This window comes from Saccostrea echinata, unplaced genomic scaffold, assembly GCF_033153115.1.
Source record: "Saccostrea echinata isolate AGI-Se365-2 ecotype Australia unplaced genomic scaffold, CSIRO_AGI_Sech_v1 ptg000036l, whole genome shotgun sequence".
NCBI classification, from domain to species: Eukaryota; Metazoa; Mollusca; class Bivalvia; order Ostreida; family Ostreidae; genus Saccostrea; species Saccostrea echinata.
The window spans coordinates 2,129,668-2,157,472 of record NW_026889785.1 but is presented as its reverse complement, the minus strand read 5'-3'; the positions used below and the strand labels follow the sequence as shown (position 1 = coordinate 2,157,472).

At 34.0% G+C, this 27,805-nt stretch overlaps 1 pseudogene; it reads left to right on the top strand.

The window, feature by feature from the left end:
• Positions 1-654: 654 nt before the first annotated feature.
• Positions 655-27,523, top strand: LOC133199844 (tyrosine-protein kinase Yes-like; annotated as a pseudogene).
• The last annotated feature ends 282 nt before the right edge of the window (positions 27,524-27,805 follow it).

Here is a 27,805-nt window from a genome sequence, read left to right as displayed (position 1 = left end):
AAGTAGTAAAAAAAATTTCACGGATCAAATTAAATGGTCTCATCGTTTGTCATACAGATTTAAGTAGGCAATTATGACCTTAAGTCAGTAAAACTTCCACATATGTAATGTATTTGACAGATATTGTTGTGTTCTTTATTTCGAGTTCATTGGGATATATCGTGTCAACATATGAATGAAAGTAACAATTGTTAACTGATGAAACGACGTCGATATTTCTAAATCTTCAGTTGAAGGCCACAGGAAGAGTTTTTTTTTCTTCTCATAAGGAAATTTTGAAATATTTTTTTTCATGGGAATATGAAAAACAAGTCGGCTAATACGGGAGCACAATGTGATTGCTAGGAGACCTGCTTTCAAAGACTTTATAGATATTATTAGGAATGAACGTGAGTGAGAAAGTGTAAGCGAACGGTTATGTTAAAAAAGAACAAGTTTTGTACTTGATACACTGGACTGTTTGTTTGTATTCAAATGGGAAAAACTTTTATTTTTATATTGGAAAAATTTTCACAATGCAATTATTTTTTCTTGGTTGATCTTAAAACTTTTAAATAACCCATCCGAATTTTCATTATTTCTTAATAATCCCTTAAAAATGGAACTTACAACCAGGGACGCTTTTGACATGCTTGTTTAGAAATTGCTAGCAGGATGGAAAATATAGCTGACCTTGTTTGTGAATACAACCTATCGTTGGATCGTATTTTGTCTGACATTTTCATACAATTTGTCTGGTCATTACTTTTATACTAAAGTTGACTATTAATAAACCCGTATGTCTGATCATTTCATAGGGCTTAGGGCGGATGTGACCAGTCGACTGGGAATACTTACTCCTAGACACAGGAACTGTTCGAGGTTCGAGTGTTTTCAGGGGTCTATGGTTTGCCCTGTTCACGATTCTTTTTGCTTACTGAATACAAGATTTTGATCGATGTCCGTCATTTTCCCATTTTACATCAAATTCATATAAGATGTCAATATTTAAAAAAATCCGAACAACCACTTGAATCCTTAATATAATGCATATACTGGATTCCAAAACTTCCAAATCCTAGATTTTTAGATAGATACATAGCGGGTTCCAGTAAATGTTCTTCCGAGCCTCTCTCTTTAATCCTCACTAAAATATCAACAGCAGTGAATGAAAAACTTCAGGAGTACTGTACAGTCGAGAAGTAGTGTTAATCAGATATGGACACGAAAAAACTCTCGAATCCAGAAAGCTTTTTGAAATTTTGAAATCACAAAACTTCACTAAAATCAATAGCATAAAAACTTATGACTTTTCAACTCTGTATAACTATTTTCTGTTTTATAAAACATATTTCAAAAGTACTTTTGTCTTAATTTAGTTGATAAAAAGTTGTCTTTTTGTGAATTTAATCATACATATTGATGAGAAAAAGAAAAGAACTATCTAACTGAAGTAATTTTTAAGAAATAAGTGGTTTTGTGTAGAATTTTCGAAAAGGAACATTGACTTGCTTTGAATCATTTCGAGGAAAACTTTTGACAAACAAATTGATGAAACAAGGATATCAACTGTTTCGTTTTCATTTTGCACGTTTTATGGTCGATACAATGACCTTGACTTTCGATATTGAATACTGTTCTTTATCTTCATATTTCATTCAAAGAAATAGCACGTTTTATACTCGAAAATCAAAAATTATTCATATCCATCTTATTTAAAAAAAATAAATTGTTTTATTTATTGTTGGTTTTGATTTTTTTCCTTTAAAATTCAATTGATGTTTGATGTTTGTTTGCTTTTTTCCCTCTGTGTTGAAGTATCTTGTATAAAAAAATAATGGCGTTTTGCAATTTATTGTAGATCATAAGTCATATCTGGAAGCTCTTTATGACTACAATGCCAGAGCTGATGATGATTTGAGCTTTAAAAAGGGAGACCTTTTATACCTACTTGACAATAGGTAGGGTGATTGACACGCAATGTTGAAAACTTATCAAAGGGGATGTTTCACCTTGAGATTTTTCTACAGTAATACTGATATATTTTTCTTTGATTATATGCGCTTATTGGAAGATTCACTTCTTCAGCTCTTATCGTTTAAAAACCAATGCCAAAAATAATCATATTTGCTATTGTCACACAAACATGAATAATTATTATACCTCATTATAATTATTCTATACAACGCGTTATCTGATTGGTTAAAGATTGTCACGTGACAGGGCCATAAAACTTCATATTTCCCTGTCTTCGTCATGCTTTTCATCATATTCAACCTCTTCGGAGACCAAGTGCATTTTCCCGCAAAAGTTATTGTTCGTTGTACGAAAAATCCCGAGGGTAGTAGACGTCACAAAAGCCTGGTTCACGTCAGAAACTTGCTGATGCACTTATGTTTAATGATTCAGTAACACTACGTTAAAATTGAAAGTGAATTTAAGAGCGGTGCCGAAGGACGAAGCCCTCGGGGAATATGATTTTTCTTGGCTGAATAAATCTTCATTTTTCCCTTATGATCATGTAATAAATGTGTAATATACAGCCTTTAAAAATATCGAATTCTAAAAAATTAGAAAGTTATACATATTAGGAACATACTTGAATCGCATTTCCCATTTCCTTCCTTAACATAGCTGAGTTGGTGGAATGATCTACACATTTTCCACATAGACAAGCTATCTTGTCAGGATGTTATATAAGGTCTGTATGAGAGAAAATGTGATAGTTTGAATTACTTTATTTTGCTTTTTAAGTTTTATATACATTCAGTGTCTATAGCTAATTCGAATACCCCTAAATAAGAACAAAGTTTTCATGCCTTTTTATTGCTCAAATAGTAATTTAGATATTTTTAATGAAACCTCGTAACCAATATTAGATGCATTATAATTATTTCCTCATTATTACCTCAGAACTAATGGTATTATTTTACTATGCGTTTGAATTAAATGTCATAATCAAAAAGTAAGATCCCCTGTAGTATATTTCGTGGTAAAAGTAATGGACATATAATTTGTATACGTAGATAGTATGAATTGTAATTTTTCATGATTTGCGAAACATTGTCTTGTAGGATGCAGATCGACGCTATTGTATGTAGTAAAACTTGTTGCATGTTTTTTTAATCACATTGCACATGAAAAAAGAGCAAATAAAAAATTAATCAAACATTTATGATGAGCAAGGGTGCCTTTTTCAAAAATTGTGATATGTGTCCCAGGGGTCAGGGGTTCCTGTGGGGTGGGGCATAACTGATTATATAGTGAAAATGCATTTTTATCTTTGTTCCCCTGCTCTGCCTCTGGATATTAAGTAATCAGACTAAGCATGCCATGTGTATAATTATGATGGACAATGGTGCATCTTTCAGAAATGTGAATTTCATGGCCACTTGGTTAAAACATGAACTAAATTCAATTGTTGGAAAGTTGTTTTATGATACTCAGGTGACCTGTAAAGCCCGTGGACCTCTTGTTATCCACTTAAGTCAGTCGCGGCCGTGATTCGAACGGACAGCCTTCCGATCACGGAGCGAGAGCTCTACCAATTGAGCTACCATGACGGCACTAACGATAAACGACAAGGGTCAATTAACAACTTGTAATGCTTGTGTATGTGAAATCTCAACAATAGCAGACCCATGTTGACTGTATTGATATTAACGCATTTGGTTTGATTTTACTTTGATTGTATTTTAGCTCTTTTAGGGTTTAGGGAAATTTAAAAAAAAATGCTGATAATGTATACAGCTCGAGAGATTTATGTAAACTTTGTAGCTCACAGGCCTCTTTTTTTTTTTTAAAAAAAAAGTTAAATTGCTAATATGCAGAAAAGCAATGAATTTTTGCAAAGAAAAAAGAGTATATTCAATTTATTTTATTATTTAATTTATTTTATTTTGTTTATCATTTTCTTTTAGCAATTCTGATTGGTTGTATGCCAAACAAGTCAACCCCCACAACAACAATAAAAAGGCTGAGGGATTCGTCCCTAGGAACTATGTAGCGGGCACATTGGAACCTCACAAGTAAGCTGGTTTACAAAGATGTTTTCAATTCTTTGTCTTGAGACTTGAGAAGGTTTTTCTTTTCTTTTCATTAGGTCCAGTAGAGACCTGCCTAGTCTCTGTGAAGCAAATATTATAACCAGCATATGGAGTTTATCTCCACCTGATTCGATATGCAATGGCAGGTTCTACTAACGATCAATTTCTAAAAAGAGGAAAGCTTTTGACAAAAAAGTTGATAACACAAGGATATCCACTTTACTTACTGCATAGTCTTGTAATTATATTTAAAAAATGTGTCCCCAGCACAAGAGCTGATGTTTGTGACTATGATGGTCATATACGAAAATCAAGGGACGAAATTCTTTAATAAACTCAAAGACAGCGAACAGAAACATTATATTGTTTTGCATCATCTCAAGACTCACCAAGCCAGAAAATATTAACTTATATGAAAGCATCCTGTGGAAGCGTAGATTGAAAATTGTTCAAATCTTGATCCCGAGGAATGGTTATGCCACAAGGTGTATTTAGGCTAATTTTATATTTTAAACTTTTTAAAAATCCACCTCTAAACAATACATGTATAAAACGCATGATAAATTACTAAAATAATTATTTACATAAATATCCTCTGGTAGTGGAGATTAAAGTTTATTAAAATCTTCAACCCCACTAAAAGGTTGGAGACAAAATAGATCATAGTTATACATAGGAATTTATAGAGAAATATTTAAAAATAAATCGTTTGAAAAACTGCAAAATCATGAACATTATATATATTTCTATGGATGCATCCTTTGGTAGTGCTTATTCAATTTTCTTCAAATTACGTCCTCTGGGTGTAGGGTGGGGCCACAAAATGTGATCAAATTTGTCCAAAGGAATACATGTAATACATACAGGGGGAATCTTATGAAGGAGGACAGCTGGATCAAGTGATTCAAGTTAGCGTTGTGGCCCATGGGCCTCTTGCTCAGTTTGGAACCGAGGCAAACAACTGACAAATCAGTTGATGTTGTAAGGATTTCAACAATATAGTAAAAAATAAGTTTTCTGCCTATTCTACAGTAGATATAACAAACATATTTGCAATCAAAAACAAAAACAAAAAACAAAAACTATCACTGGGACATATTTCGGCTGACATGTTTTATACAAATTATTAGGCCATCATTTTTGTATTCAATTTTACTACGATTACTCTGTCCACCTGGTCAATGCAAGGGGCTCACAATAAATGTGACCGGTCGATACGGGATGCTTATTACCCCTAAGCATATGATCCCAATTTCGGTTTTCTAGGGGTCTTGCTCTGTTCACAAGCCGTTTTCATGATCATGACTGGATTTTTGGATTGATCAATTTTACAATGCTAAATAAAATATTTGAAAACCATCCTTCTTTATTTTTGGACATACGCAAGTAAACTTTTATCATTATAAAACTGTTTTTATTATTTAGCCAATTACCAGTATAATAAAGTTCATGGTTGCTAGAATAAGCACTGGTGGGGGATAAATCCTTAAAATATTGAGGAAAAAATAATACATATTGGAAAATCTTCTTTTCGAGCGAGCATAAAATTGACAAACAGGGTCATAAAAAGGAAATAACTCAGTGAACCTAACATCTCAAACTTGAATCGTCATATAAAAATAATTATAGAGTCCTCACAGTACATTAATTAAGAATTGGGCTTCCTTGCAAAAACTCATAATACCTGGATGGCCGTTAAAGCCCACTTGCTCTTCCCACATGTAAATTTTCGCTTGGTAGCTTCTAAGCCAGAATATATTATAACTTCATGACTTTTTTGTAAAATCGCTGTGATGTTACATATTACCGTCTTTATCCACCACGGTAATGAAAGCAAATTTCTGATAAGATTCTATATCTCTGCAATAAATGCGAGCTACATTTTAACACGGATTGAAATTAATGGTTGAAATCTTACTTGTTTTCTTCCAGCTGGTTTTTTGGAACTTTGTCAACAATAGAATCGGAGAAACTGCTGCTGACCCCTGGGAATGAGATCGGATGCTTCCTGATAAGAGAAAGTGAAACCAACCCAGGTCTAATTATATTCCTAGAATATAAAACAGTGTCATATTGTTACCTATCTTACTTATGTGTGTTATCAATTCTGTCAGATAAAATAAAAGGTATTGAATGAAAGTCTTTCTAAAAAGCTACAATTACAACTTTGCTTTTTACATATTTTACAGGAAAATACGTGCATTCTGTGAGAGATTATAAAGAAGAAGAAGGTGACAAAGTTTGTCATTATAGAATACACAACACGGACGATAACCGTGGTTACTGCATTGCGCCTAGAGAGGTCTTAACCTCCATCCCAGAACTCGTCAATTACTATTCAGGTAATTAAGGTCTTCCGTTTCCAACGGAAGACCTTATTGTTTTCGTTCTGTTTCTTTTTCCCTATTATTATTATTAGGGTCTTCCGAGCTTCCTTCGGAAGACCCTACTGTTATTCTACTGTTTCTTATTATTATTTTATTTTTTTTTTCCCGCCGATTTTCAGCAGGCGATTTCTCGGAGACCTTTTGTCCGATTGCTATGAAACTTTCAGGGTAGATACAATGTATTATTGCCTAAAAACGGTTTTTTCAAATTTTTGATATATACCTCCGTTCATGAGTTATTGCCCTTTAATCGATATTTGGAGGGTCTCTTGTCCAGTAGAAATATCAATAACGACACATGATATTTGCATGAAAATTGGAGAACTTGTAACTTATACATTGCAGATGCGCAGAACATTAAAATTGTAGGCTAATTTTTTTAAGTTCGGAAGCTATGTGACGGCAAGTTTTAAGAATTATTTTTCCATGAAATTTTGCTGCTTTTTGTTTAATAACTTTTAAACTGATAAAAATTTGGTAAGACATATAGAATAAAAGTTGTGTGTAATTACGAGAGCTTTCAGATAACATCAAGAAAAAGGGGCTGGCCCCTATATTCAGGGGACAGCAGGTCATAAAAGTATTTTTTGGATAGCTAAAAATATTAAAATATTATGAAAAAGTTTGAATGACAGAATTTCTAACATATTAAATCTTGTCATGTGGTATAGAGAGAAACAAGCTCCGTGCTATATTTTATTCTATTTTATAAAATAATTATTCGAGAATCGTACAGGAACAAGTTGTCTACAAACCAGCCACGCCTTATAGGGCATCGTAACACATGCTTGTACGGTTTTAGATAGTTGTTGTGTTTTAAATAAATTGTTTTGATTCCATTTCTCTGTTTTCTATTATTTAAATCGTTTATAAATGCAAGTTATTTACACAAGTAAAGGTAAATCAACATTTACTAATGCATTCGTATAGAAAAAGTCTTAATCGGGGCCTCTTGTTTGTAACCTGGATGTAAACAATCACGAGCGGCATTGTGGGAAGAAGACACTAAAGACCCGATATACGAAAAACGTGATTTGATCTGATGCTTTGTTGGCAAATATTTAAAAAAAAAAAGTGTAGTTTAGTATAGCATAATGCTTCATAATCAATAATTTTTAAAAATAAATCATGTATAACACTCAATCTGATTATTTTATTTTTTGAAAAATCATCAGGTCGAATATCAGGTCTTTAGTATATCAAGTCTTTAGTACGTCCTCGGAAGTAGCCATGCAAGTCGGAATTACAGACAGAAAATGAGAAGAAAATATGTTAAGTTGACAGTTGTACATTTTCTTAACGTACGAGCCGTATGTAGACATGCACATTTAATCCACATCTACGAAGCACATAAATCCTTGGTTGCGTACAGGGAGCATTAGTTTTAAAGGGATATATATATTCTTGCGCAAATTGTTTACGAGGAAATTCTGACGATCACATTAACAGCGATGAACAGTCTTGTGTCGGAGTTTTCTGTGATAAATGTAGCGAGTGATGAAAGAGTTCACGGTGACATTTTAATATATGATTGGCGTGGACCTTGGAAATGAAGGTTAGAATTTTTCTTATCTAAAATTTAACAGCTGCTTACAGCACTGATGTTTACATGTATATGCCAGCAAATGTATAAATGTACGCACAAACACTGATGTATGTTATCTATTTAATGGTTCATTCTCTGTCTGTTAGCCCTGACATGACATTGTCAAATCCCCATTGCTTTAACTTATATTTAAATGCATGAGAGCATGTAATTTCACCAAGACTTTTTTTTTATTGAAACAAAAAATTGCAAGAATTCAACAATACACTATCTAACATACTGCATGTATAACCATGATAATTATTGTTATATATTCTTCAACAAGTATGAATAGCAGTTATAACTAGGGCCTTAATTAATATTATAATTTGTTATACCTTTAAAAATTTGTTTCTATATAAATCTATACCAGTGTACACATAAAATGTCAAACATTTCCAATGTTTTATGAGCAATCATAAAAAAAATCTATGTTGAACCGCAAAGTGAGATATTGAACCTGTCGATGAGATCATTGGACTGCTTACATATTACAGTATCCGCGGGATTAGTTAAATCTCATTTGCATTCGTTGGTGTTTGAAAGTTACGGAATTGACAGAGTTTTACCTCAGTGCTGGTAAAGGAAATTTACATCACGGAAGCCAGTACAAAATATATGTATGCATATGTCAAGCAAGAAAAGAAAATAAAAGATATAACAAAACATTTATTAGGGCGTGTTCTCGGGGTAATATGCAATTTGCTAACCCCTTGAACCAAACTGTTTCCCTTCGGCCTAATGGCCTCAGGCAAACAGTTTGGTTCTTGTGTCCGACAAAACACATGTTGCCCTCAAACCCAGTTAGTAAATGTGTATTATTATTGGAAAATCTCAAAAATGTCACTCAGTTAAATTGCAAAAGAAATTTGGAAATATATTTATACATAAAAGTTTGAATTATTTCTGTGATAAGACTGCAGGATTGGTTTGTGTTTTGTTTATTGCCCCTTCAAATTTTTTTTAGTCATATTATTATGCCACCACTTGCTGGTGGAGGCCTGCAAATATAGACCTGTACTTGACACTTATGGCCTTTGGGAAGTGAGGGATCTTTTTCGTGCCAGCACCTTCTGTGACACAGAACCTCGGTTCATACGGTTTCATCCGAGGAACCTATCTCCACATCCAGCTGTGGGATTCGAACCTGCGACGTAAGGATCAGCTTCTTACTGACACTTTGATTGATTGTTTGTTGTTTTACATCTTTCTTGAGTATTTTTCTTTCGTATAGAGACATTACCACATACTGGTGAAGGGCTTCAAACATAGACCTTAATACTTGGCACTAAGGCCCATTGAGCAGTGAGGGTTCTTTATTGTCCCAACATCTACTGTGAGGTTTTTAAGGTCTCATCTGAAAAACCTTTGACTTTCATTCTAATGCTTGGCGCTTGGTGAAGGAACCTTCACTACCTATATGTTTATGTCTTAGGTTTGACACAGCAAATGAGAATCAAGCCTCCTGATTACAAAATGAATACCCTACAACTAGGCTACCATTACAGATAATGAACTAGATTAATTACCATGTAAAACATTGTTTAGTAAAAAATTAGTTCTTGAAATTAGAAAATAGAATTTTTTTTGATTGGGGTATGTAAACTTAGAGTGGTATTTGGGTTATACAGTAAAACACGCTTACTGCGAACAGACTTAAATTAGGAATTGAAGCGTATAGTGAAGTGATTTTCATTCCGTGTGGTTTTAAAATGTATTGAAAACTAAACTGAAAAATGAATACATTTATAATGAATCAAAATTATTTGTCCCTGTCACTTATAAGCATGTTTTACTGTAATGACAAAATAATGGGGATTTGTTTTCACAGTGGCTGTATATTGTGAATAATTTAATTAGTCGATTGCAACTTTTCAGTTTTAAACTAATCTCGTTCAAGCAGATGCTTGTCTGTGTCCGTAAACGCCAACGAGCAGGAGTTTATGGAGACAGTCGAGCATCTGCTTGAATGATACTAGTTTTACACAAGCTATCTACATGATCTAAGTGGTAATTTTTAAAAAAAAAATATGTATACTGGTATATTATTTAAAAAGTACATATTATACAAAAAATACCGACTAACCGGTTATGAAAATCATAACCTGTCATCCCATACTAAACCAGTTACTACATTCTGAATGATTAGATGGTTACCCAGTTGACCATTGCCATCCCTAATAAATTTTTTACATGTACAAGTAACGTGCATTTCCTTTATGTGAAATCATGAAAAAAAAACTCCTAATTAATCCCTATATATATTATATTTTTTAATTACATCCTCAAAATTGACTGCATGTAAACATCTATAGAGTACTTTTTACAAATAATACACGGAAAATGTGACAGTATCTTTGAACTCTGTTTGATGGTTTCATTAGGGATGTCAATGAATATTCGAGTACTCGACTATCGTTCAATCATATGGACTATCGACTAAAATTTGTTAAGTCGGTTGTTCGTTTAAAATTTGCTACTCTTAAATTCAGTGTAAAAAAAAATTGGATCTGCTCAGTTCATTTATTAACAATGTTCAAACTCAGGGAAAGGCTTAACCAGTCTTTGTTAATTGTTCAAAGGAATTTTGTTGTTCGACAAACATGCATTGGCATACTTTAAAAGACATCGGATCCAAATTGTAAAGTTTCAACCTGCAATTTCGTAAGATCTCATATAATGCAACTACCAATTAATGAAGAATAATAAAACTTTATAAATACATGTAAATTGGGGAATGATTATGAGCATAATTCAAAGGTGTTTCTTTCTGATATTAATATCAATCATTTTTAAATTGTATTGATTGATTGCAAAAATCTCATAATTAAAATTTTGTTTCTATAAGAGTTACACTTAACTTTTATTGTTTAACAATCACGGGTCCCTGACAAGACACATTCAAATGGCTTCAGGTAAGAAATCAATAACGGGTACATGTACTAGCAGCAGGAAAAGAAAGGATAAATAGGAGCATTTGATGTTCTGTATATAGATAAAATGTGCAGTCAGTGATTTTTTTAGGGCGATATGCCTGTATTTTCCCAAAATGTAATGGAAGTTTTCCCAAAGAAAAACTTACAAAATATGTGATCAAATTCAGTTTGTTTATTGCATGTTTTTTAGTGAAGTTCAAGCAGGTTTTAATGTTCAGGTGGCAGGGGATAGTTTTGTACTTAAGACCCAGTCAAATTTCTTAAAGAATTGAGAATCCCCTGTTTGATGTGATATTTTATGTAGAAAAATGATTCGAATAATTATGGGACACATTTGCAGTGTAGCAGAGTGCTTGCTGAAAAAAATGATGTGCAACATGTAGGTGTCACTATGATGCTTATGTAATTTAGTCTAATTCTTCTCTAAATAAGTTTATTGATGTATGCCATTTTCAAAACTCACCATATTTCTTTTATTTGACTCTTATTCATTTAGGTAGAGAGACCTAAACACAAGGGGGGTAAACCTTTCCCAGTACACATTTTCAAAGAGTTTGAAGCATCAGCATAACAAATCTTAACAGAGTAAGGCAATTTTTGTCTGAAAAAAATTTATTTGTTTGAAAATAATAGTTTGGGCACTGTCACATATATTTTATCAAATTTTGATGCAATCACTTAGTATTAATTAAAATTAAAGGGGCTCAAAAATACCCCCTCCCCTTCATTTTCCCCCTCATTTGTCTTCTATAATGTGATAGAACTTAAACTTTTCATTATTTTCATATAGATTATATATTTTTCTTTAAATTATAACAAAACAGATGGTCTTTTTGCATATTTAATGAACAAAATATCAGAAATATGTACATTTTCATGTAATTATTGGATTCTACTAAACACCTGAAATTTACTTACAAATGCCAAGTAAGGACAGGATGATCACTTTAAATATTCAGGGGAATCAAATGCATGTATTTGATCACTCAGATACATTGAAATTGAATGGAAATATACTCAGAAAAAGGACAGTCAGTAAAATCAGATTTCCACAGTATATTTTCTATAGAATCAGGTAATGGTTGGAGGGGTAGGGTAGATAACTGCAATTTCCAGGATACTTCTTCTTGAACCTTTGATGGAAGAGGGGTTTTTGTATATTACAATAAATATCCTGAAAAATAGATTAGGTTTTCTTTTTGCAAACAAGCTATAGATGTATAAATTCAAGCAATTAAGAGGTAAAATGGGATTTCTCAAAACATCAAAAATAGGAGAGTATGTGTTTCATGTGAGTACATTTCATCAAGGCATGCAATTCTTATTGAATTTTTTATATGTAGCTGCATTTGAAATTGATCAAAGTTACCATTAAACACTGTTTTGATAAGAAATAGATTCTTTTGAATTGTAGGAGTTGGTCATTTTTGAAGTAACACAAAGAATATGGGGTTAAGGTAGTTGACCGACAATTGGTGGGGTCACATATTTGCCTCTAACTTTTTTTATTTTTCATTGAAATAAGACATATTTAGTATATTTTTACTCAGAATTGATTGCACTTTCTAAATATGGAAAGTTATTTTAATTAAAAAGCAAACTTTGAAAGTTAAAGGTGGCAGGGGATAGTTTTGTACTAAAGACCCAGTCAAATTTCTTAAAAATTTGAGATATCCCCTGTTTGATGTGATATTTTATGTAGAAAAATGATTCGAATAATTATGGGACACATTTGCAGTGTAGCAGAGTGTTTGCTGAAAAAATTAATGTGCAACATGTAGGTGTCACTATGATGCTTATCATATACAGAGTTGTAAATGCGAACCTAAGACACGTGGTCAGTTGCAGAGGAAATTCAGCTGAAAAGCAGTAGGCCTTAGAAGAAGGTGTGTATCTCAGAGGGAAGGTGAATGGCCCCATATCAATTGGTGAATTTTCATTAGGGCATGCATTGATTTACAGACTACTGGGTGCTTTATCCTGCTCGCTTGGGCCTGGGAGTGGGTTGGATGGGTGCGACTGAGGCCCAAATCTTGGAAAAACAAGCCAAAATTTGGGGAGACCCCAGGTGCATTTTTGGTACATGTGCACTCTACTAGGCAAATTACATGTAATTTGTTGACATAATTTGTGAGCCATGGGCATATGAAGTGTAATTAATTAGCCCCTGAAAAACTGTCCCCATGTACATGTTTTTATGGATCGCATGTATATGTGTACCCCCTCGGCACATGTTTGGCATTAAAAAAACTATCCTCTGCCACCTCAGCCAAGTTGGATTTCTTCATAATTAGATAATTCATACCACTATTGTTCTTGATGCAAGTAATTAGATAATCCATACCAAGAATAGTCTTGATTAGTTATAACAATTGTTTGTTAAAGTAATACAAAGACAAAAACAAAGCTTTTTGACAATGCTTTTTAAGTGATTGGGCTTTCTGGGAGATTCCCAATTTAGCCTAATTGATGCTGAAATTCCCAATTCTGAGGGCCCCAGCCCCCAGTCCCAAAGTACTGAAAAAAAAACACTGGCAGTAAATATTATATTTGAAATCAAATACATTTGATACATATATTTATTAGGCCAAAGTTTTTATTTTTTTTGGTTTACGATTTTCTGTCTCAAAAAAATGCATTGGGTGGTCGAAAAATAAAAATAAAAATAATTCAGGATTCAACAGTTTCATTTTAAAATACCAGCAATGTTTATTGTAATAAAAATAATACACGTCAATAGTACTTTTAAGTTTTATTATCTAGATCACATAACTCTTTTTATTTAATTTTGATTCATTTCTAACTTTAAACTGAATGTCATTTTCATTTACATATAGTTCTGATTTTTGTTTGTCAATCAGTGCATGGTTCATGATGTTCAACTTCTTTTTGTGCTCTTCAGTGATAAGTGATGTGTTATAAACCTCGGTATGCCCACAAACTAAAAATAAGGATCCAAATTTAAATTAAATTTAGATTGAAGAAAAATACAATTTAATTGTTTAACAATATCAAAAGTAATTGACATTGAAATAAAGGTTATAATAATTTGATCATGCAGCTATCAAATTTAATGTTCAACCTGTGGCACAAAAACCTAATAATTTCTCAATCAAGTCCTTCTTTAAATTTTTGTTATGTACCTGCACAGTAGGCAATGCTCATTATTTTCTTAGTAATTCAAAGGGCTTTGATCTCAATTGAGTATGAAATTTGCAAAGATTTGTATATTGAATTTACTTCTATAAATTAACAAATGTTTTATACACATTTGAACTTATCAAGTGAAATACGGGTCAGCGTTCCTTCAACTAAGATGTATCTCTCAACACTAAATTGGTCTAACTATTATCCATGGATTTATCAGCCTATTTTGGGAAACACCATTTTTGGGGAATTGGGAATAAATTATCGGCTATTTGATGAAATTAGAAAAAATTTTAAAATGTTACTTAAATCCTGTATTCAGGGGTAATTCATTTAACATTTCAGCACGAACTCTAATTTGGGCAACCAAACGACAATTAAATATGATCCATCTTCATCATACAAGATCAATTATGAATAATAGACTAATGAAAGTAAATTGGATTTCAATGAGTGTAAAGCAGTTATACAACGTAGGGTTGTACATGTGTGTATGAGATTTCAATTTAGATCATATAGTATCTGTTTCTGGAGATTATAAACCTCCTGCATAAATACTAAGTACACATTTTCTAAAAGTCCTCTTTTAATATGTATTAATGCATTGAAAATATATTTTTCTATTTGAAATAATGCCCAAAGTCCTTACCATTCACTCAAAGATCAATTGAATAGGTGGAAATAACTTAATAAATCTATATAATTACACAATATCATCATTTTTAGAAAAACGGAGGAAATTCGGATTAAAAGTTGGCGATGTTTTTACAGTGTTTTAAAACATGTGTTATGACTGTAGCTTTGCTAAATGAGTTAAATAGATGAAAATTACAGACAGTCTGACAATTTTACTTTGTGTTTTTTCAAGATAATTAAAAATAAAAGCATTGTTCACCAATTGGCAAAAAATACTGCCAAATTGGGAAAAACTGAGCTCATTTTCAATTGGGCAATTGTACATGAGAAGGCAGTGATAAATCCCTATTATCTATAGGTGTAACCGTGTCTGCTAGGTCGATCAGGGTTGGGCATACACTCTCCAATATTACGGTATGAATTTAGCCAATTGAGACATTGCAATTGGAGAAAGGGATCATGCATCCAAGATTTTATTCACTTTTCCATGCAGAAAAAGTTCTTTAAGTGTATGTCATTGCTTTCAGCGAAGAATTACCTTGTTACACAGCTGTTACATGACAGAACCGCCATTTTTGGTCTGCACATGTGTTAATTTGCGGTCACCTAAATGTTTGTAAAGGTCTCATATATTTATAAGCGCTTATTCGACTAAGATGCATTCTAAAATTTAAAACCCACCAGTTCAGCTGAGAAAAATCCGGAAAAATATGTCGGAAAAAGACATTATTTTTATTTTCATGATTGGTGAAAATTAGGGTCGGCGGAATCGTAAACCAAACGAAAAAAAAACTTTGGCCTTACTACGTAAATGTTAATGATTCAATAATTTGTTATATAATGGTTATAATGTAGTTTAAATATTGTACAGGCTAGCGGTCTCTGAAAGACAAAAAGGAAAATGACATGAAAAATTAATTTCAATTTCAACGAGTACTCGACTTTCATTTGACTAAAGCATCTGACTGTTCGACTTAGCTGTCCGAGTAAAATTAACATCGTTAATTTTTTATCATTTATAAGTTGTACAGTTTTTTTTTTATTTTAAATGAGAAATTTCAATTTCTTTTGAATAGGTGTGACTGCCATCTGATAACTGAAATTTGATACCAAGCATGACCATATTTGCCAGAAGAGCATCTGTTTGGAGATGACGAAGAATAAGCAGCATAGTGAAATTTAAACAGTCACACAAGGATAAAAGTCCTTCCATCTAGGATTATGGACACATCAGGCCTTAATACATTAAGAACTTGTAATATATGTATTTTTACAAAATAATTTAGAGAGAACTGCTATTTTGGCATATACAACAACAAATGTTAACATATGTGCATATTTCAAATGACTTCAGTGCTAAGGGCATGTACATGAATGAGGATTGTTAGAAAAGTTTGCGGACACATTGATTTAAGAAAAATTTACTGTGCACTTTGAAAAATGACATTTATCTGATTAAATTCTTATATTTTGTTTATCTGTTTATTAGTATGTAAAAAATCAGGTCCATTTACTAAAATTTTGAAAATATGCGATTTTTTACTGTGCAGTCAAAGAATTCACGGAGCAAGCAATATTTGATGTTTTTTGATGTTAGGTGATGTGACAACCTGATTCCAAACCTGCTGAGCTTTTCACAGCTATAAATACCTTTCATTTCTAGCATTTACATGTCTTTTCTCTACTTTAAAATTGAATAACTCTAGCAAGTCATGTTACTTTTTTCTATTGTTGCATATCAAATATTAGTGAGCTCTTAAAATCTATGTCTACACAGTAAAGCAATAGGTATGGAAACAATGCAAAATCCATAGGCGCAACATCCATGCGATAAGCGGTGTACTGGGATATCGCATGGACTGGGTCATCAAAAATGTTAATCCTTCCATTAACAAAGCTACTACTATTTGAACACTTTTGTCATAGATATGTATAGGCAATCCCTGAAGCATCTTAAAACATTTTAGTCTCTTTTGGGTATTTTCCTGTCTGAAGAAATAATTTTTTAATAGCTCGGTGCTCTCCAAGACTTTCAATGACATTGCAATTCTCAACTTTGTGTTTTCGCATTGATCATCTATAATTAGTGATGAAACAGTCACAACCCCTCTAATTTAATTCAAAATTTTGCAACATGCCCTCTCTTGAATATTGTAGCAACATGTAAAATATCATTAATTTTTTTGCACTACAACAGTGCAATTTTTTATTTCAAGAAATTGGTCTGATTTCAATATAACTTTGATTACAAATAGACAACTCTAAGATACATAATTCTTTTTATCTTTTTAGCTCACCTGAGCCTTCGGCTCAGGTGAGCTTTTCTAATCGAAATTTGTCCGTTGTCTGTCGTTGGCGTTGTCATCGGCGTTGTAAACTTTTCACAATTTCATCTTCTTTTCCAGAACCACTGGGCCAATTTCAACCGAACTTGCCACAAAGCATTCGTGGGTGAAGGGGATTCAAGTTTGTTCAAATGAAGGGCCACGCCCTCTTTCAAGGGGAGATAATAATTTGTGAAAAATAAATAGCATCTTTTAAACATCTTCTTCTCAAGAACCACAGGGCCAGGAAAGATGAAACTCATGTGGAAGCATCCTCAGGTAGTGTAGATTCAAATTTGTTCAAACCATGACCCCCAGGGGTAGGGCGGGGCCACAATGGAGGATCAAAGTTTTACATAGAAATATATAGGAAAAACATTTAAAAGTCTTCTTCTCAAGAGCAGCAAAGCCATGATGAGTCATATTTATATGGAAGCATCCTCAGGTAGTGTAGATTCAAGTTTGTTCAAATCATGACCCCCGGGGGTAGGGCGGGGCCACAATGGAGGATCAAAGTTTTACATAGAAATATATAGGAAAAAGCTTTAAAAATCTTCTTCTCAAGAGCAGCAAAGCCATGATGAGTCATATTTATATGGAAGCATCCTCAGGTAGTGTAGATTCAAGTTTGTTCAAATCATGACCCCCGGGGGTAGGGCGGGGCCACAATGGAGGATCAAAGTTTTACATAGAAATATATAGGAAAAAGCTTTAAAAATCTTCTTCTCAAGAGCAGCAAAGCCATGATGAGTCATATTTATATGGAAGCATCCTCAGGTAGTGTAGATTCAAGTTTGTTCAAATCATGACCCCTGGGGGGTAGGGCGGGGCCACAATGGAGCATCAAAGTTTTTCATAGCAATATATAGGAAGTATCTTTAAAAATCTTCTTCTCAAGAACAGCAAAGCCAAGATGAGTCATATTTATGTGGAAGCATTGTCAGGTAGTGTAGATTCAAGTTTGTTCAAATCATGACCCCCGGGGGTAGGGCGGGGCCACAATGGAGGATCAAAGTTTTACATAGAAATATATAGGAAAAAGCTTTGAAAATCTTCTTCTCAAGAACAGCAAAGCCATGATGAGTCATATTTATATGGAAGCATCCTCAGGTAGTGTAGATTCAAGTTTGTTCAAATCATGACCCCCCGGCGGTAGGGCGGGGCCACAATGGAGGATCAAAGTTTTACATTGAAATATAAAGGAAATATCTTAAAAAAATCTTCTTCTCAGGAACGGCAAAGCCCTGATTGGTCATATTTATGTGGAAGCATCCTCAGGTAGTGTAGATTCTATTTTGTTCAAATCACGACCCCCGGGGGGGGGGTAGGGTTAGGCCACAATGGAGGATCAAAGTCTTAAATAGAAATATATAGGAAAATATCTTCTTCTGAAGAAGTGCAAAGCCATGATAAGTCATTTTGATATGGAAGCATCCTCAGGTAGTGTAAATTCAATTTTGTTCAAATGATGACCCCCAGGGGTAGGGTGGGGCCCAATGGGGGATTGAAAATTACATGGGAACATATAGGAAAATATCTTCTTCTCAAGAACTGAAAATCATGTTTAGTCATATTGATATAGAAGCATCCTCAGGTAGTGTAAATTCAATTTTGTTCAAATGATGACCCCCGGGGCAGTGGCGGATCCAGGAATTTCGTAACGGGGGGGGGGGGGGTAGAGGCAGTGGGTCTGGGGGCTCCATTGAAGCCCCCAGTGGGTCTAGAGCAAGGCCTTGGTGGGGGTCTGGGAAGCTGACAAAGAAAAGATGTTTTTCCTTGATTTTAGGATAATGGACATATAAGTTCTACATAAAAAAAATTCAAACGGGGGGAGCATGCCCAGTGCGCTGGCCCTGGATCTGTCTTTGCAGGGGTAGGGTGGGACCCAAAGTTTTACATAAGAACATATAGAAAAAAATATTCTCAAGAACAGAAAACTATGTTTAGTCGTATTGATATGGAAGCATCCTCAGATAGTGTAGATTCAAGTTTGTTCAAATGATGACCCATGGGATAGGGAGGAGCCACAATGGGGGATCAAATTTTTACAAAGGAATATATGGGAAATTTTTTTTAAAGCTTTTCAAGTACAACAAAGCCATTTGTTAAATTGGCATTGAAGGTAGTTTAAAATTCAAGCCCCCCCTCCCCCAATCTGAACTGATTTGTGCTTTTGCCTAACCAATGTGCTCAGGTGAGCAATGTGGCCCATGGGCCTCTTGTTAGCTCTTGTGAGCCAAAGGCTCAAAGAGCTAATGCTATGGCCATTTGTTTGATGTATGTAAACTTTTTAGCTCACCTGAGCTGAAAGCTTAAGTGAGCTTTTCTGATCACCAGTTGTCCGTCGTCTGACCGTCTGTCTGTCCGTCCGTCTGTAAACTTTTCATATTTTCATCTTCTTCTCAAGAACCACTGAGCCAAATTTAACCAAAGTTGGTACACAGCATCCTTGGGTGAAGGGGAGTTTAAATTGTTAAAATGAAGGACCAACCCCCTTTACAAGGGGAGATAATCAAGAGAAGACAAAAATAGGTGGGGTCATTAAAAAAATCTTCTCAAGAACCACAGGGCCAGAAAAGCTGAAAGTTATATGGAAGCATCCTGGGGTAGTGTAGATTCAAAATTCTTCAAATCATGGCCCCCGGGGATAGGGCGGGGCCACAATAGGGAATCAAAGTTTTACATAGAAATATATAGGCAAAATCTTTAAAAATCTTCTTCTCAAGAACCAGTGGGCCAGAAAAGCTGAAACTTATGTGGAAGCATCCTGGGGTAGTGTAGATTCTCTTCAAATCATGGCCCCCGGGGGTAGGGCGGGGCCACAATAGGGAATCAAAGTTTAAAATATATAGGCAAAATCTTCAAAAATCTTCTTCTCAAGAACCACTGGGCCAGAAAAACTGGAACTTATGTGGAATCATCCTGTAGTAGTGTAGATTCTAAATTCTTCAAATCATGGCCCCCGGGGGTAGGGCAGGGCCACAATAGGGAATTAAAGTTTTACATTGAAATATAGGCAAAATCTTCAAAAATCTTCTTCTCAAGAACCACTGGGCCAGAAAAACTGAAACATATGTGGAAGCATCCTGGGGTAGTGTAGATTCTAATTTTTTAAATCATGGCCCCTGGGGGTAGGGTGGGGCCTCAATAAGTATTACAAGGGAGGGAGGGTCTGGTGAAGAACAGCAGGGCCAAAGAAACTCAGGTGAGCGTTGTGACCCATGGGCCTCTGTTAGAATATGGGCCATAACTCAAGAACCCCTTGGCCAATTATTGTCAAATTTGTCATAGTGTATCCATGGCCCAAGGGCTCCCGTTTTTAGTAAACTTAGGGTTGTGACCCTTAAACAAGGGGAGATAATTAGGTAAATAAAACCAAAAGAACTGGTTGCTAAAAAATCGTCCTCTCAAGAACCACTGGGCAGATTATCACCAAACTTTCACAAAAGGATGAGGATATATTGTAGATTTAAATTTGCATGGGGAATCGCCCTGGGACAAAGGGCTTGGTCTCAAGGTCACTTCAAAGTTGACCAAAAATTACATTTATTAAAATGTTGATATTTTGCTTACTATAAGGACTAGGATCATCAAATCTTGTCAGTTGATGCATCTAAGGACGTCATATCATGTTGACTCAAAAGTAGTTCATGGTTACCTACTTTTTAAATTTGCAGCCATTCTTTTTCAAAATGATTTAGAGGCATATTTTGAACAGTTTCAAGCCTATTATCATCAAACTTTTTCAGTTGACAAATGACAGAATGAGACCACTGTTCCATAAATTTGCTTGTTGTGTCTTAGGCTCATAATTCACATTATATCTACTGCAATCAACTTCAATGGATTCAAATATTTTTAATGAATTATTATTAAAAAAAATTTACTTGAATATATGTGTAATATACTTGTGCATGTAAAAGATTATTTTAACATGTTACAAAAATTTAAATATATGTGTCTTTTTCCCCCCTTGTAAAACACTTAAATGAATAAACGCAAGAAGTACAGTAAAACCATTTTTTCTCAATTTCAACTGGACCAAGATTAAACATCAAGATATCCAATGACTCCAGATAACCATGCAGGGTAAAAGACTTAAAGAATAAGGGGTTGGGAGTACCTGCTCACTTCGCCATATAAATGGTACATGTATTTAGATATCGGTTTTTGAGATAATGAAGTTTAACTTTTAAGTTAAAGGCTAAAAGAGAGGTTATGTTAAAATTTTCCACAAGTGACACCGTGTCTTACTGAAATCATCCCTGTGCATTTCTTGTAAGAGTATTTTTCTACTTACTGATTGTCAAAGAATGGATATCCTCAATCAGTAACACATATGGATTACTTACTATGTAGCTATGCTGAGTAAATGTTTTGTCAAGCAATTATTATGACAGTGATGTAGCAAAACACTGATGATTCTGTAGTATGACACGTGTTACTAACATGATTGCATCAAAGATGTTAGATGAATAGAAAAAGTCTAGAAATTAAAAATCAAAAGTCAAAATTCAAGAAATGAGGGTCTGGGAGTATTAGTGTTTTGGATACAATTTCAAGAGTACTGTTGGAGAGAGCACAGTTATTCAGAATTATATATCCTCATGCTCACTCCAGATTCAGAGTTCCGGAGATGAGGTCTCCTGATATTTGGGTCAAAGAAGAAAGAGAATGCTAGCAAAGTTGACAATCTAAACAGAAACATGTAACCTTTAGGTGGAAATTAAACAAATATTTATCCTTTTATTACGACGTCAACTTACAAGCTAATCGCTAAGAAGGAAGACCCACTCGTTGCTTTGCAACGAGCTTTGCTCTAGTTTTTCTTATTATTATTCTTACCGATTTTGTGCACGCGAGATCTCGTAAACGACTTGGCCGATTTTCATGAAACTTTTAGATCTGATAGGTATTGATCTGAACCTTATTGGAATTTTTTTCATTGATGACGTCACTTCCTATCTTGATATATTAAGGATTTTCTGATTTTCAGAGGGTCGACTTGTCCTGGAAACTCCTCCTAAACGACTTAAGATATTGAGTTAAGATTTTCAGTGAAGATAGAGGAAAGATTATAGATGTGCCATTGGGCATCTGTATTTTTCCAGCTTAAAAGGCGTCGAAGCTCGCCTGGGCTCGAAAAATAAGCTCACAAGCATCTGGCAAAATTTGTCACTTTTTCCTTTATATCTTTTTACCTGCAAATATTTTGTTAAAACATGTATAACAAAAGACATGCAAAATAATAAGACCTTTCATTTGATATCAAGAAAAAGGGGCTGACCCCTCAAATTAGGGGCTCAGAGAGGCCCAAAGTCTTTCAAGTATAACTCTTGAACGATCAATATTTTGTTATAAGTTACTGAAACAAAAATGTTTATCTTAACGATTTGGAAATATATGTTATAAAATTTTGATCCTATATTGCATAATAAGGGGCCAAAAGGGGCCAGAATACCAAATCTTTGACGCTTTATATCTCAAAAAGGGGGAATATTTTGATAAGCAATACTGAACAAAAGATGTTCAGAATAATGTTCTAAACAATATGCACCCTTTCAATTTTTGTCAAACGGCCCCATTAAGGACTTGGAGCGGTGACCCCTAAATATTTCCATTCGGCATATCTCCACAACGAAAAGAAATCTCTGAATAGGTATTGAACAAAAAGTCTTCAAAATTACAAGACCTTTCATTTGATATCAAGAAAAAGGGGCTGACCTCTCAAATTAGGGAGTCAGAGGGGCCAAAAATCTTTCAATTATAACTCTTGAACGATCAATATTTTGTTATAAGTTACTGAAACAAAAATGTTTATCTTAACGATTTGGAAATATATGTTATAAAATTTTGATCCTATATTGCATAATAAGGGGCCAGAAGGGGCCAGAATACCAAATCTTTGATGCTTTATATCTCAAAAAGGGGGAATATTTTGATAAGCAATACTGAACAAAAGATGTTTAGAATAATGTTCTAAACAATATGCACCCTTTCAATTTTTGTCAAACGGCCCCATTAAGGACTTGGAGCGGTGGCCCCTAAATGTTTCCATTCGGCATATCTCCACAACGAGAAGAAATCTCTGAATAGGTATTGAACAAAAAGTCTTCAAAATCACAAGACCTTTCATTTGATATCAAGAAAAAGGGGCTGACCCCTCAAATTAGGGAGTCAGAGGGGCCAAAAGTCTTTCATCTATAACTCGTTAACTATCAATATTTTATTATCAATTACTGAAGCAAAAATGCTCCTCTTAACGATTTGTCACTATATATTATAAAATTAAGATCATATATTATGTAATAAGGGGCCAAAAGGGGCCAGAATGCTAAATCTTTGACGCTTTATACCTCAAAAAGGGGAGATATTTTGATAAGCAATATTGAACAAAAGATGTTCAGAATAATGTTCTGAACAATATATATCCTTTCAATATTTGCAAAACGGACCCATTAAGGACTTGAAGGGTTGGCCCCTAAATATTTCTATTCTACACATCTCGAAAACGAGAAGAAACTTCTGAATAGTTGTTGAGCAAAAAATGTTTAAAATCACAAGTCTTTTTATTTAATATCAAATAAAAGGGGCTAACCCTTCAAATTAGGGGCTCAGAGGGGCCAAAAGACTAATATGTAACTCTTCAATATGCAACAATATGTTGTAAAACTTTGATTCTGTATTGCGTAAGTAGGGGCCATAGGTGGTCAGAATGTTAAATCCTTTACGCTTCATATCTCGAAAAGGGGAAACATTTTGAAAAGCAATATTGAATGAAAGATGTTCAAGATTATATTATATAAATCAAAAGAATAAAATCTAAGGAGGGAAATCTTTATATCATTATCTTTTAACGAAAACTTAATTAAAATCACATCTCATCTCATCGAAAAATCGGACGGAAGACCTACTCGTTGCTCGCAACGAGATCTCATCTAGTTAAACAACTTATCGTTATTGTGCTTTCCTCAAACGCATTATCAATTCTTAAGTGTTTATTATGTCAGCTTTGTGTCTGCCATTTGACAAAGTAGCTGTAAATGTGCATGCACATTTTATGAGTGTGTGCATGACCTAATAAATTCTTTGTTCTATGTATAGATGTATTAAAATATTTTTGTTTTTTTGCTGGTCAATCACGTGATTTTTGCCAACAGTTGACAAATCCTTGTCTTAGACCCAAACCTGTCATCGATCAGAACAAAGATAACTGGGAAATCCCGAGAGAATCACTAAAATTCTTCAAAAGACTGGTGGAAGGACAATTTAGAGATATGTGGATAGGTACAGTTGTTTGATACTATTTGCTAAGAATATGTACATTTCTGTTATTTCATAATGTGTACAAAGATTCTTGGTTATTTTCTCATTGACTTGTGCGGTAGGTACGTTTTTTGGGTTTTTACTTCGTGATCATGAGGTCCCGGCACCGTGTCGGAAGACATTTAACTTAGTTAGTTACTATTCCCTCGTTAAGTACCGGGCATTCGAAATGAAAAATCACGTGTGTTTCGGATATTATCTTATAAATATTTATTTTAAAAGATAATCGATACTACCTCATTATCCTACCTTTTGGCATGGTTTCTTTCTGCAGCGTTGTCCCTTTTCGGCGCTACATTTGGACAAAATCAGGCGAGTATGGTAAATCAGCAAAGAGCTTAGAAAATTACTCACCCTTAAGAAGTCAGTTTAAAAATTGGAATTCATTAGTATGAAAGAAAGCTTGATCAATTCAAAATGTAAATACATATAGTAGAATCAAAACAGATATTACATCATACCATTTATTGATAAAGTCCCCTTAAAACATCGACATTGAAAACTTAAGAAAAACCATGTGAGCTTAAAAAGTGCGTTGAACTGTATATTCATACTCTAAAGTAGTGATAAATAAATAGAGGATATTCAATGTTTTGTAGATGAATATGGAATTTATCTCACGAGTGGGACAGGATTTTTTGATATTTTCACGAGGGAAAAAATTCCATATTCATCTGCAAAACATTGAATTTTCTGTTTATTACATTTTTCCCCTTTGCCTCTGTCTGTTCTTAACACAGTGTCATAGGCTTGACGTCATAGTTGAGCGGTTGAGACGTCATAGCTTAGCAGTTGTGAGATTGAAAACATTACATAGCATGGATTTTAGCAACACATTTGGGAGGAAATTTGCAGTTTTAGCTCTATCAAGATGGTTTGTTACTATCTCTTTCTTATGACTGGCCAGAAATTATTTTTTACTTACTTTGATATCCTTTCACACTGTGAGAGAATATCATTTTGGTATCCTTTCACATTGTGAGAGAATATCACTTTTATTCAATAAATAAATCACAGTATTTCACTAGTACTGTTGAAAATGTAATAATGTAAAATACAGTAAAATTATTTAAATATTTGATGAACGAGCGAATAAGGCAAACCAAAAAAAAAAAAAAATAATGAAAATCTTGTAGGCTTGCATCAAATCCTATATATTCCTTTTTACGACAGTTGTTTGCACTATTCTTCACTGTTTAATAACCCTGTGCGCCGAGTAAAATTCTAAATTTGAAACTACTAGTATTTGGTGTCATCTCATATTACTGAAATGGAATAGGCAAGAAAACAATAATTTAAAACAATTAATTCAATATTCTTATTGGTATCCTTATACGTATAATAATATTTTGATCTTAGGAAAATGGAAAAAAATCCTTTGAAGTTATCATTACAAGTATAAAGCCAGGAACAATATCAAGGGTGTAAGCATAGCAACCTCGTCAGCCTGTATGCTTTGTGTACGGACAGAGAGCCTATCTACATTGTCACTGAGATGATGTCAAAAGGCATCTTACTAGATTATCTCCGTACCGACGATGACCAGATCCTAAAAATGCGAAACCCAGTGAATATTGCAGCTCAGGTATATAAGCAAAAAACCACAAATAATGGCTTTTTAACCGTAGACTAAGTAAGATAAGAGAACTCGACAACTAGTGATTTTTAGTACTGTATTCTTTGTAGATAAAAGAGCTTACATATCCACACAGTTACACTAATCTGGATTAAGGTCTAGTTAGTAAAAATGCCACATTTGGAGGGAAATTGATAAGATCATGAAATATCATTTTGTTAACCTTTAATTCTGTCTCGTTTAGAAAAAGGGTTACAGTAAAACTGTTTACTAGTGTATTTTCACATTAGGGAAAAAACTCTAGATTTATTGCTTTCAAAACCAGTAAATATTATTTCAATGAATTTCATACAGATTGCAAATGGTATGGCATTTTTGGAACAAATTAGAGTGATCCACAGAGATTTAACTTCAAGGAACGTTGTTGTTGGGGACAACAATATCGTGAAGATTGCAGGTTTTCATCTTGCTCGATCTATGGAGGACAAAGAATATTACACAGAACATGGTACGAAGCCATCAGCCTACAGTATTATAAAACTTTTGGAAAAATTAAGTTTATGCATGAAATATATGGAGATAACGAACAGTATTCAAGCTCAAAAGTCCAATAAACAATACAAATTTTGGAGCAGAGTAAACAAGGACCTCTAAAAACATCAGAGATGGGATCAGGTGTCATGAAGGAGTGAGCATCCCCTGCCGACCGGTCACACCCGCCGTGTTCTCCTTGTCATGATCGGGAAATAACGTTAAAATCCGTCGACAATTCAGTGCGTAAATAATGGTCTTACAATTGGTATGAAAAAAGTCAGTCAGCATTTGACTAAATGATAGATTGTATTTGCTGACAAGGTTATTGTATCGACAATAGACCTTACGAAGTGATGTATTTAAACGAGACAGCTGATATTCTTGTTTAATCAAGTTGTTTGTCAATAACTTACCTCAGTTCTGAAATTGTTCATACGTAGATCATGCTCTAACGTATCGATTCAACTGAAGGATATAAACCCCGTATGAAGGTGATGAAGGTATATTGCTGCATAAGTAAGGGAAGTTGACGATCGATAAGTTAAAGTCATCACTGTTTATCATAAAGCTTGTTTGTTAGATCACCATCAAAGTCCTTCTCTAGTAAAATATCCAATTATGAAACAAATGTGTCAGACTCTGTGGTATCTTTTATTTCAAGCTCACCGGGATATATCGTATCGACATAGGAGTGGAAATAACCATTGTTGATTAACAATACGTCGTCGATATATCTAAATGTCGAGTTGAAGGCCACAGGAAGTGTACAAAACTTTCATTCTAAAAAGTATTTTATCAAATTTTATAACCATGAAGATTTAAATATGTACAAGATGTTTCTTTATTTAGAAAATACCTTATAATTATTATCGTTTGTTAGATTTTGGCATAAAGTTTCCCATTAAGTGGACAGCCCCAGAAGCTGCCTTAGACGGGATATTCACCATCAAATCTGACGTCTGGTCGTATGGAATTCTTCTGGTAGAAATCTTCACAAATGGAGAGGTTCCGTATCCAGGTATGCAGACTGTTAAGTTTGTTGTATGAAAACACTCAGCATGCGCAGCATAGTAAAGTTGCGCAATGGAAATATTTGTGTGTGGGAGGGGGAGAGAAATGGTTTCTTAATGTAGTCTTTGGAGACCAGTCAGGTTGGTCGCAAAAATAATGAGAACTACGGTAATTGTTACTTCCATTCATAAGTCGACTCGATATGTCCAGGTGAACTCGAAGTGAAAGATAAGACAGAGTCTGACACATCCGTTTCATAATCTTTGGATGTTTTACTGACAATAGAGGGTTCAAAATGCTCTCTTTACACGTACAATC